We start from the raw sequence: 11,282 nt of genomic DNA on the forward strand, positions 1-11,282 counted from the left end.
CCTGTAAGAAACCCAGAGTGAAAACAAGGTGTCACACCAGGCTTGAGCCTCGTGTTGAAAACTTCATCCAGATCCCCCGGGATCCTCTGGAAGAAGTTCTGGCCCAGTGGTCCAGTTTGAAACCTTGAGTCCTTTCTTTGGCATCTTAATCACTGTGCTTTTCCAAATGAAATTCCTCTCCTCTGGTAACACTGACAGGATGTTTGCGTAGTGTATCTTTGAGAACAATCTCAGGCCCAAACCCTGTCATTTTATGAGAAGTTGGTTAATTATAAGGCACCACCGGCCTGCAGCATGGAACAGATAGGGTAGACTGACTATTTTCGGGGGTTGTAAAAATTCTCTGGATGGCTATTGCCAAAAACAATTTCTAAAATGGACTGCAAGGTGGTTTTAACAGAGACATTTTTGGGGAGGGGAAGTCCAGCTTTATGGAGTCACTAAGAATAATGGAGGTTGACCTGGGGTTTTGATTCTGATCAATTCAGTCTGAAATCAGCTTTATTCTCAAAAACCTGGCCAATCAGCCTACAGCCCTGAAGTCCCAGTCATGTGAACTCAAGGCAATTTTGGTGAGAGGGTGGAGGTGGTTCTGGTAGATTTAGGCTTATTTTCTGAGTTTCAATAGGTGGAATGACCCTTTAGGTGGAAGACCCATGGATTAAACATAAATTTTATTTTCCTCCAGCAAACGAACAATTCACAATGGCTGGAGGAGATGCTGTGCTTTTTGTGGACGCAGCCTTAGCACTGTTTTCTCCACTTGGGCTACCCTGGTCAGCAGGAGCACACGGCAGCTGAGCAGGGAGCGGGGAGGAAGAGGAGCTGCAGGATGGACTGCACTTATCGGGAGGAGACCCTGAGACCTCTGCTAGATTTGAACTCGCTCAGCTCCCAGCTTGGAGAGCCAGGGGCAGACAATCCCCATTCCACACGAGGAGATGAGGTTGGCACACGAGACGGCTGATGGTTGTGTGAGTTAGGCCAAGACTGCAGGCACAGTGGTGTGACTGGCAGGTTTCGAGACTGGAACTTGGGAGCTGGCTGACCTCTCAGCCTCAGCCCTCTGGCCCCTAGGTGGGTACCATTCTCCCCCCACACACTTCATGGCATGTAAGTGAAGGGAACCAGAGGACCAAGTGCTCCTCAAAGTGTTCCTTGAAGCAAAGGTAGCCGAGTCTTGTCCTTCCCAGTCAAGCTGCCGAACCCATCAGTCTCTCTTTGAGTGTCTACCTCTCCTTCCTGGCTTAGGTGGTGAGGAGTCAGGAGGCATCCCACAGGGGATGTTCTAATATCCTCGCTCTTGTCTCTTTTTTAATCAGCACCTGAGATGTGCTTGGAATAGGGTCCTTGCCTTCTCCTCTTCCTCTCACTCTCATTGGTTGCTCTCTTTCTCCTCTTCCTTCACCCTCTGTCTGTCTTCTTTATTCTCTTTCCCCAGCCCTTTCTGCTTCCCTGTTTTGATGTGTTGATTTTGCTTCCTACCCCTGACAATCTTGCCTCCTTAACAGAACGAGGGGCTCCCTGAGGCCAAGGACCACGACTTGAACTTGTGTCCCATCCGGCATATGGAGAGAGCCTCTCGAACCATTTGTCAGCGTGGTTCTCAGTGAGCCTGTGTTCCTCACGGCCCGTGACTGCACTTCAGAGTACTTCCTTCCCTCTCCAAGCCCTCCTGGACTGCTTTCCTGGGCTGTGGCTCCTCTGGGGCAGCTTCAGTAGCTGATGGGGGGGCTTGCCTCTGCCTTGGATGGCCCGTCCTGTCCTCAGCCCCATCTCCACCGCCAGCTGCTATCTCTACTGCACAGACCCCGTTCAGCAGCCGACGAGGGCTTGGACAGCGACTGGGCAAGGCTGCAGTTCCCCATTCTCGGCCATTTCTTTATCCCTCTTCTGGCAGCAAGAATTCTCAGTGACTGGAAACACTAAAAAAGATCCGACCCAGCCTGTCTGAAAAAATAATGCAAACAAAATAAAAATGGAATTTGTTGAACTCTACTTGTAAGATATTATTGTAGACAAACATACATCATTATCCAACTTTAACAGCAAAATCTTGGCTTTTCATGGCTGGAGACTGATGGAAACTGAGACCAAAATGCAGAAGTTGTGTGACAGTGGCAGTCAGGAAGTCTCCCTGGATGGTTTAATTGGAACCCTAAGGTCAATAGCTCATTGCCAGCCATCTGGTTAGCTGTTTCATGTGCATTTTCACTGAGTCCTCCAGCAATCCTAGGAGGCAAGTGAGTGTTAAATTTTTTGCCCATTTTATACACAAACTACTGAAGCTTAGGAAGAGTTAAGCAGTTTAGCCAAAGTAATGTGCATAGAGATTTAAATCTGGGGTGACTCGGGCTGGTGCTTACATTCATAGCTACTATATCGTACTACCTCCAAAAACAAGTACAATAACAAGTTTGGAAAGCTTTCAGGAATCAGTCCCTGGACTGAGGCAATCTAATCCATAATGAGCTCTCTGATTAATAAATCATCACATTTGCCTCTGTATACATTTACGTGTTTGGGTCTATTAGACTAGCCCTAAAAAGTATACTGTTTTTACTTTTAGACACTATTACTATGGTTTGTGTAGCTGCCACAGATGAATAAACATCCCAGTCCCTTGCTACTCAGAGTGTGGTTGAAAGACCAGAATTGCCAGCCTCAGCTGGGAGCCTGCTAGAAATGCAGGGTCTCAGACCCCACCCCAGACCAGCCCAAGCACAATTTCCACTCTAAGGAGAGCCCCCAGGGACCCACATGCACATGGGGTGAGCTGGGCTCACAGCTTAGCCCTGTGGTGGGTTACCTACACAGTTGAAGACAGAGCTAGCTAATTGATTTATGATTCAGTCCACCCAGTTTTCCAAAGGAACACAACATTTTATTATTTAAAAAATATTTAACCACTCCTGATGTAACTGATAACCCTGACTAGCTCATAAAAACTAACCATTTAAAAACATTTCTGTTAAACAGTGAAGTTTACCTGAATCCAAATACCTGGGCATACCTCAAGTACCTCGTTCACTGAACACCACCTGCTTTCTGTCTAACAACTTCAGAGTCATTCCACAGGATGAAGTCCTTGAAAGTGGCTCAACGAAACATTTAGCCAGCTATGCACACTATTAGAGAAAAGAATAAGGATAATTACTACTTACTGAGTACTTTCTACTGGGGGTCAATAGTGAGTTATTTGTAATCCTATTATTTTTAGGGATGGCATGGGATGTCAACTTTTGCATCTCTTCTGGTTTATTTTGTAGAAGAGAATTTCATGTAAAATTGTGAGGTTTTATTGACAGGAACTATCTTAGAGTTCCTGCAGAACTATCTATCTGCAGAGTGCCTGGTACAGTATTTTATACAGAGTAGTTGCACAGTAAGCATTTTTAAAAATAAAGGACAGTCCAGCAACTCCAAGCTCCTCCTAAGGATGTTTCTTAAAGACACCTTTTGATTTTTCTTTAAGACATTAAAAACGTTCCATGGCATCATGTGAAACAGAGCTCTACTGCAGCAGTTTCCTCGCAGAGACCATGGCAATAGCTGATCAAATTCTCTTTGTTTCCTTTCTGGTCTGCATCAAGTTTTAACCACAGCTTTTCATTTCAGCCTTTTTTTTTTTTTTTGTCAGTCAGGGATGCCTTCTTTCTTTTGATGTTGTTGTCCATGGATGAAGAGTGGGTTAGTGGTATGAACCTCAGGAGAACTCTCTCCTAGAACTCTGTTCTAGGGCCTTTCTTAGGGCAAGGGGGTCATAGACTATGGGCTTAGACAGATTTAGGTTTGAATTATATTCCTCTAACTTATTGACCTGGTATTTGACTCAATCTTTCTGAACTTTAGTTTTCTCATCTATAAAATGGGATACTAATACTTAACTTATTGGCTGGTTTGGGGGACCAAATGAGCTGATGGCAGGTAGGTGACCTAGCAGGCACAAAATTACCGGGAGCTCCATCTGCATAGTGATCAGCTGAAGTCAGCAAGGCCATGATTTTCTCCTAAAGAGCAGAGAGAACAGAAAAACCAGATAGTTAGGGAAGTTTTTCCCAAAGGAATGGATACAACTCTTTCTCAGACCCTGGCAGTAGCACAAAGCTCTCACAATCCCCATTCTCTCCAAGAGAATGATGGCCTCTTGTCTCAGTGTCTTAGAGAATTTGGAAAGCTCTTGGATAGTCAGGTCATGCAATGTGACCCGACTTCCTAAGCCTTTTTTTTTTAATTGAAGTATAACTGACCTATTACGCTGTTAGTCCCAGGTGCACAAACAGTGATTCTATATTTCTGTACATTACACGATGATCACTACAGGAAGTCTAGTCACCATACAAAGTTATTGCAGTGTTATTGACTATATTTCTCAGGTTGTACATTGCATCCTGGTGACAGATATGAGCTCCTTTTGATCAACTTAAAAAAAAAAAAAAAGCATTCCACAAGTTGTTCCCAGGACAAAACCAATTTTGAAGAGTTTTTCTGAATGAGTAGGTTTTACTCCTTTGATTTGTGTGCTTTGGTCACTAAAACCCAGAGAGGTTAAGGCACTTGTCCAATATCACAGAGCCAATAGGCAGTAGAACCAGGAATCAAGCCCAGGTTGGTCTGCTCCAGCGATCGTAAGTCTGGGCTGTATGGCATGGTGTCTGGGAAGCTGGATTCCCACCCCCCTCATCCTGCTGCAGGAAGGAGACAGACAGATGCTAGTGCTCCTGTCTTCCCTTGCACAGGTGGGAGGGAACACGGCGGCTCAAGCTCCGCATGGCTACCCAGATCAGGAGGCTCAGTTCTGTCCTCCCCAGGTGGCCTCCTCCAGGCAAGCAGCCAGCGCCGCTCCCCCCCACCCCCACCCGCCCCGGCCCCGCTGCTTGGAACAGGGAGGGAATGGGATGGGGGGATTGGGGGTTCCTCCTCCAGCCATTCCCATCTCACGGAGAGGAAACTTCAGGGAAGGACAGCCAAGCCCATTATAGCTTTGATCCTTCCTGCAAAATACTGGGAGCACAGAGAAAACTTCAGCCTTTTCATTTTCTTATTCGCAAAGCTCGGCGAGTGAGTGCTTAAAAACTTGTGGAGGAGAACTTTAGAGGAGCCACGGGGAGGACACTCCCCGTCCTCCCACCTGAGTCTAGCTCTGCTTGCTAAGCCCGTGGCAGAGACAAGCGGCTCAGGCGAGCCTGGCTTCTCCGACCCAGCTCAGACTGGCTGCAGCCGATGTGAGCTGCGCTGGAGGGAGGAGATCGGGGTCAGGAGCCCCACAGTTCTCTCCTGCCACACCCTTCTGCAGGTCCTCAGCCCACTGCCCTGGGCCCAGACTCCAGTGAAAGGTCAGAAGGATGTCCTTGCTGTGTCCTTCTGTTTCAGGTCGAGGGTGGCAGGCAGAGGGGTTTACTCAGTCTGGGGCGGTGCTCAGGCTGGAGCCATCTCACTAGATGCGGCCGCTCTCCATACCCACCCCTCGCTGGGCTGGTGGAGGCTCGCAGTGTAGGAGCAGGCTCCCGCAGAAGGAAGAAACATTCCTGTGGCTTCCTCGGGCCCCAGTGCACGGGAAATAGAGACCCAGAGCCCCACAGAGCGTAGGTGGGTGTTCCCACCGCCTGGTTCAGGGCCTCAGTGGAGACGCCAGGAAGGTTCCCCGGGCGGAGCATGGCAGGAGGTCATCTGAACAAGTCCGATTGCGTGTCCCACCCACCGAAAGTCTTTTTGCAACATGTAGCAAGGAGCCACGCAGAGAGATGTTCAAAGGTTATGAGCGTTGACATAATGTCAGGCCCCGATTCCGGGTTGGAATTCTCTGATAATAACAACCAGAGTGGGAGATGTTTACTGTTGGCCAGGGTCTGTGCTTTTTATGAAACTTTAAGAAGTGCTTTTCAATAACCTTAGGAGTTTTGAAGGGCTATCAAAGGCTGGATTTTCTATTTGTCCCTTAAGGGGAACTAAACAATGAGGCCCACGTCTCTTCTACCTCTTGCTTCCCCCACCATCCCGCCCCCCAGTCGTCTCTTCCTCAGTAGCTCCTTGTTGACCTGTAATGGCTTTTTGTGCAATAAAGAACTTTTCTGCCAAAAGACTGTCCTGTCCTGGGACAAGTCACTTTGCTGCTCTGGACTCAGTTTCCTCGCCTGTGGAAAGAGGGTTGATTGGACAAAACCACTGGTTCTCAACACTGACTCTGCATTAGTATCTTCTGGGTGGAGTCCTGAAAACATACGAATGCTTACTTCATAGATACCCATACATCCATGACACATAAATGCACACATGTATAAAGGGTGAAAGCTGCATAAGATTTGTAGTCTAGTTAATAGCACTGTACCAATATCACCTTCTTGATTTTGCTATTGTACTGCAGTTAAAAGATGTCAGTCACCACTGAGAGAAGTTGGGTGAAGGGTGCATAGGACTCTAAGTACTTAGTACTATTTTTGCAACCTCTTGTACTTTTAAAATACAGAGTTGAAAAAATTCCTAATGCCCAAATTCCACCCCAGAGATTGTGATTCATTTGTCCAGGACTTGGATGTCAGTGTTTTTTAAAACCTCCTTGGCTACTGTAATATGCAGCCACAGGGTTCAGAGCTCCTGAAATAGATGATATCTGGAATCCTTTCCAGCCCTAAAATATTATCAGCCAAATTAATCTCAATCCTTCCTCAAACTATTTAAATGTTCAACTTGTAGGGGTCATTTTTATTTTTAAGTTTATTACCCACTGCATAAGGTGTTCTTTTATTTGTCCTAAAGTTACCCCTTGTCTGAGTGACCTAAGCTTTCATTTTCAAGCACCGTCGTCCTCTGGCTGGATCTTGGAACTGCTGCTTCTAATAGATGTCCTCTCCCTGGGTTTCTTGCCTCTGCCATGGTTGACATTCATGGGTGGCTGTTCATTTCTTATTCACCCTAGACCACAAACTCCTGCTTAGATGCGGCCAGCTGAACACAGGTCTCAGCAGACTGGGGCGAATTAGGCAGGCTTCCATTTAAATTCTCCTTACTTTATTCTCTGTACTTCCACCCAAACCTCTATGGGTAACCCAGACTTTTGGGAACCATTCAGGTTAATCAATAGGAATTATAATGTGGGAAACGAAAGATTCAAACCTAATGCTGAATGGGACTGTGCTTGGCATTTGAAAAAGAAAAAAAGCATCCCAAATTTAAATCTCTCATAGGGATTCCACTTGAGGATTTTCCCCTGTTCTAATGCTAAATCCCATGTCCTCTGATGAATAGTCTTTTTAGAGAACACCCCTTTTTTTTGCACAACCACAGAAAAATTGTTACCCTACCCATCTTTAGGGAAAGTGTCATCCACGTACGAATTGATCTCTTTTGGTTATCAGGGCAATCCTAGGACTTGAGTAACCCAGCAGAGCTCATCTCAAAATTTGGCTATTCAACCTCGAGTCACACAGTGCGGGAGGGACGTGGGCTTCGCTAGGACACACCTATGTGGGCTTCGACAGGTCTAGTTCTGACAGGCTAAAGGCGAATGTCTCCTCTTTGCTCCTGATCACCCAGGTAGAAACAAACAGATGTCTCTCTCTCTCTGTCACGTACACATATTTTCCTGGGACCAAGTTCGTGTTCTCCATATTAAGCAGGAGAAACTGTTTTCTGAATGGACACAGATTCCTGCCCTCAATGAGTTTAGAACTTTATTATTGTGTGGACCTGTCTCCTCTCAGATTTGTTCATCCTTCAGCTCCTACATCTTGCCCAGAGGCCTACCAGAGTGTAAGAAACGGGTAGGCCTTTTAAAGCACAGAGCTGCCTAGCCCTGAATACCCCTCACCCCTGTCTTGCTGCACTAAAATCTAGTCATTAGGGCTTTGTGATACCCTGCCTCTGACCAACTTTTGCTTCTTCTGCAGGGAATCTCTATTCTTCATCCATATGAAGAAGCGAGGAAGTGTGAAGGTTAATTTTTTTGTGCAGTCATGCCACCATTGTGCAGGCATCACAGAGGGTTTGAGGATTTAGAAATCGTTTTAAGTCCATATTTCTTTTAATCTATGATAGTCACAGTTTTCATTGGCTTTGACTCTAATTTATTTTAGCCTTCATCTTTCTAGAATGAATAATCATTTTAAAAAACCATTTGCTACTGAAAAGGGGCACTGCATGGCCCCTCTCCTCAGCCCTGCCCGGCTCCATCACTCCAGTTATTCTTATCTGTACCTTGCTGTCTGATGTCCACTTGCAGTCTTAGGCCAGCTGCCAAATGTCACTGCTCTGGGCCATTGATTGAGGTAATGGTTTCCAAATATTTACTACTTTAAACTTTGTCTCATCTTATCTCTCTCAGGCTTCAAGGTTTGACCCTAATATACATTTCCTAAGAATCTGAAAATCACTCCATGCCCATCCTCCCAGTTTTAAATTTTAAAAATCACATCCTCATTTTTTTGTGTGTTTTTAAATTTAATTTAAATTTTTTATTAGAGGATAATTGCTTTACAATGTTGTGGTGGTCTCTGCTGTAGATCAATGCAAATCAGTCATCATCATATTTATATGCCCTTCCTCTTGAGCCTTCCCCACGATTCTGCCCCTCTAGATCATTACAGAGTGCCAAGCTGGGCTCCTTGTGTTACATAGCAGTTTCCCACTAGCTATCTATTTTTACACATGATAGTGTATATATGTCAATGCTACTGTCTCAATTTGTCCTACCCTTCCCTTCCCTCGTTGTGTCCACTAGTCCATTCTCTACATCTCTCTTTTAAATTTTTGACTGGATTTTGAAGGCTTGTAATCAGTCTTGCACATGATAAGCACTTAATCAATATTTTGTTTTATTAATGTCCCTAATGGTTCTGAATGGACTTCCCTGGTGGCTCAGATGGTAAAGCATCTGCCTACAATGTGGGAGACCCGGGTTCAATCCCTGGGTTGGGAAGATCTCCTGGAGAAGGAAATGGCAACCCACTCCAGTATTCTTGCCTGGAAAATCCCATGGATGGAAGAACCTGGTAGGCTATAGTCCATGGGGTCGCAAAGAGTTGGACACAACTGAATGACTTCACTTTCACTTTCAATGGTTCTGAATAACAAAAATATTCATTCATTTGAACTTATATTTATAACCTTATTAAATGTCTCTGTGGTATGAGGAACTGGCTACAAATATTCGTGTCCAGATACACATGCAACTTTTAGGGCAAAAGATCAAATTCCAAATAGATTATTCCTCCAGGTCTAATGCATGGAATGTATGCTGAGACATTAGTAGTTCTGACTGTGGCATCAGATAAACAGAACTGGAGGACTCTGTCCTGATTTATAGGTTGTGTGACCATGGGCAAGTTATTTCATCTCTCAAAACAGCAATTTCATGATTGAGAAAAATGAGACCATTATAGTGTCTATCTCGTGTGGTGTTTGAAGATTAAACGAGATAGGGCCCACTGTGTTGGCCCACAGAAAGAACTCAGTCCATATAAACTATTATTATAGCTTCTAAGTTCTTGTAAGTTACAAGGGAACAATCCAGACAGGGAACATCAGTGTTTTTTCATTTTATTTTTAATTGGAGGATAATTGCTTTACAACATCGCATTGGTTTCTGCCATGCATCCATATCAGTGTTTTAAATGTAGACAGAGGACCACCTATATCAGAATCAACTTAGGACTTACTGAATGAAAAAAAAAGAATCAACTTAGATACATTTAAACGGCAGATGAGTGGGCCCTACCACTGACTTAGTGATCATGCTTTTTCACACTGAGGTGCTGTCGCTGCTCTCTCAGTCCTGCCCAGACCTTTCCGACACCATGGACTGCAGCACGCCAAACTTCCCTGTCCATCACTATCTTCTTGAGCTTGATCAAATTTATTTCCATTGAGTTGGTGATGCCATCCAACCATCTCATTCTCTGTTGCCCCCTTCTCCTCTTGCTCTCAATCTTTCTCAGCATCAGGGTCTTTTCCAAAGAGTCAGCTCTTCACATCAGGTGAACAAAGTATTGGAGCTTTAGCTTCAACATCAGTCCTTCCATTGAATGTTCAGAGTTGATTTCCTTTAGGACTGACTGGTTTGATCTCCTTGCTGTCTCAAGGGACTCTGAACAGTTTTCTCCAGTACCACAGTTTGAAAGCATCAATTCTTCAGTGCTCAGCCTTTTTTATTGTCCAACTTTCACAACTGTATGTGAGTGACTACTGGAAAAACCAAAGCTTTGACCATATGGACCTTTGTTGCCAAGGTGATGTCTCTGCTTTTCAATACACTGTCTAAGTTTGTCATAACAAGGAGCAAGTATCTTTTAATTTCATGGTTGCAATCACATCCATGGTGATTTTGGAGCCCCCCAAAATAGTCTGTCACTGTTTCCACTTTTTCCCCATCTATTTGCCATGAAGTGATGGGGGTGGATGCCATGATCTTAGTTTTTTGAATGTTGAGTTTCAAGCCAGCTTTTTCACTCTCCTCTTTCACCTTCATCAAGGGGCTCTTTAGTTCCTCTTTGCTTTCTGCCACAAGAGTGGTGTCATCTGCATATCTGAGGTTATTAATATTTCTCCTGGCAATTTTGACTCCAGTCTGTGCTTCATCCAGCCTGGCATTTTACATGATGTACTCTGCATAGAGGTTAAACAAGCAGGGTGACAAGTTAAACAAGCCTTGAAGTACTCCTTTCCCAATTTTGAACCAGTCTGTTCTTCCATGTCCGGTTCTAACTGCTGCTTCTTGACCTGCATACAGGCTTTTCAAGAGACAGGTAAGGTGGTCTGGTACTTCCATTTCTGTAAGAATTTTCCACAGTTTGTGGAGATCCACACAGTCAAAAGCTTTAGCATAATCAATGAAGCAGAAGTAGATGTTTTACTGGAATTCTCTTGATCTTTTTATGATCCAACGGATGTTGGCAATTTGATCTCTGGCTCCTCTGCCTTTTCTAAATCCTGCTTGAACATCTAGAATTTCTCAGTTCATATACTGCTGAAGCCTAGCTTGAAGGGTTTTGAACATAATTTTGATAACATGTGAAATGAGTGCAATTGTACGGTAACTTGAACATTCATTGGTACTGCCTTTCTTTGGGATTGGAATGAAAACTGACCTTTTCCTGGGCACCTGTATTTTATCCAGCTTCCTAGGCATCTACCGATGAGAAGTGGTCTAGATTGCCTCAGTGCTGCCATGCAGCTCCCGTGTCACTGTGTGGGCTGCGGTGGGGAAGGAGTGAGGTGGACTGTGTCCATTGACTTTGTAGTGTGTCGGGGGTTCTGTTGCCCCCAATTTCTGCAAAGATCTTAAGGAC

The sequence above is a fragment of the Odocoileus virginianus genome, chromosome 10 (assembly GCF_023699985.2).
Source record: "Odocoileus virginianus isolate 20LAN1187 ecotype Illinois chromosome 10, Ovbor_1.2, whole genome shotgun sequence".
Classification (NCBI taxonomy): domain Eukaryota; kingdom Metazoa; phylum Chordata; class Mammalia; order Artiodactyla; family Cervidae; genus Odocoileus; species Odocoileus virginianus.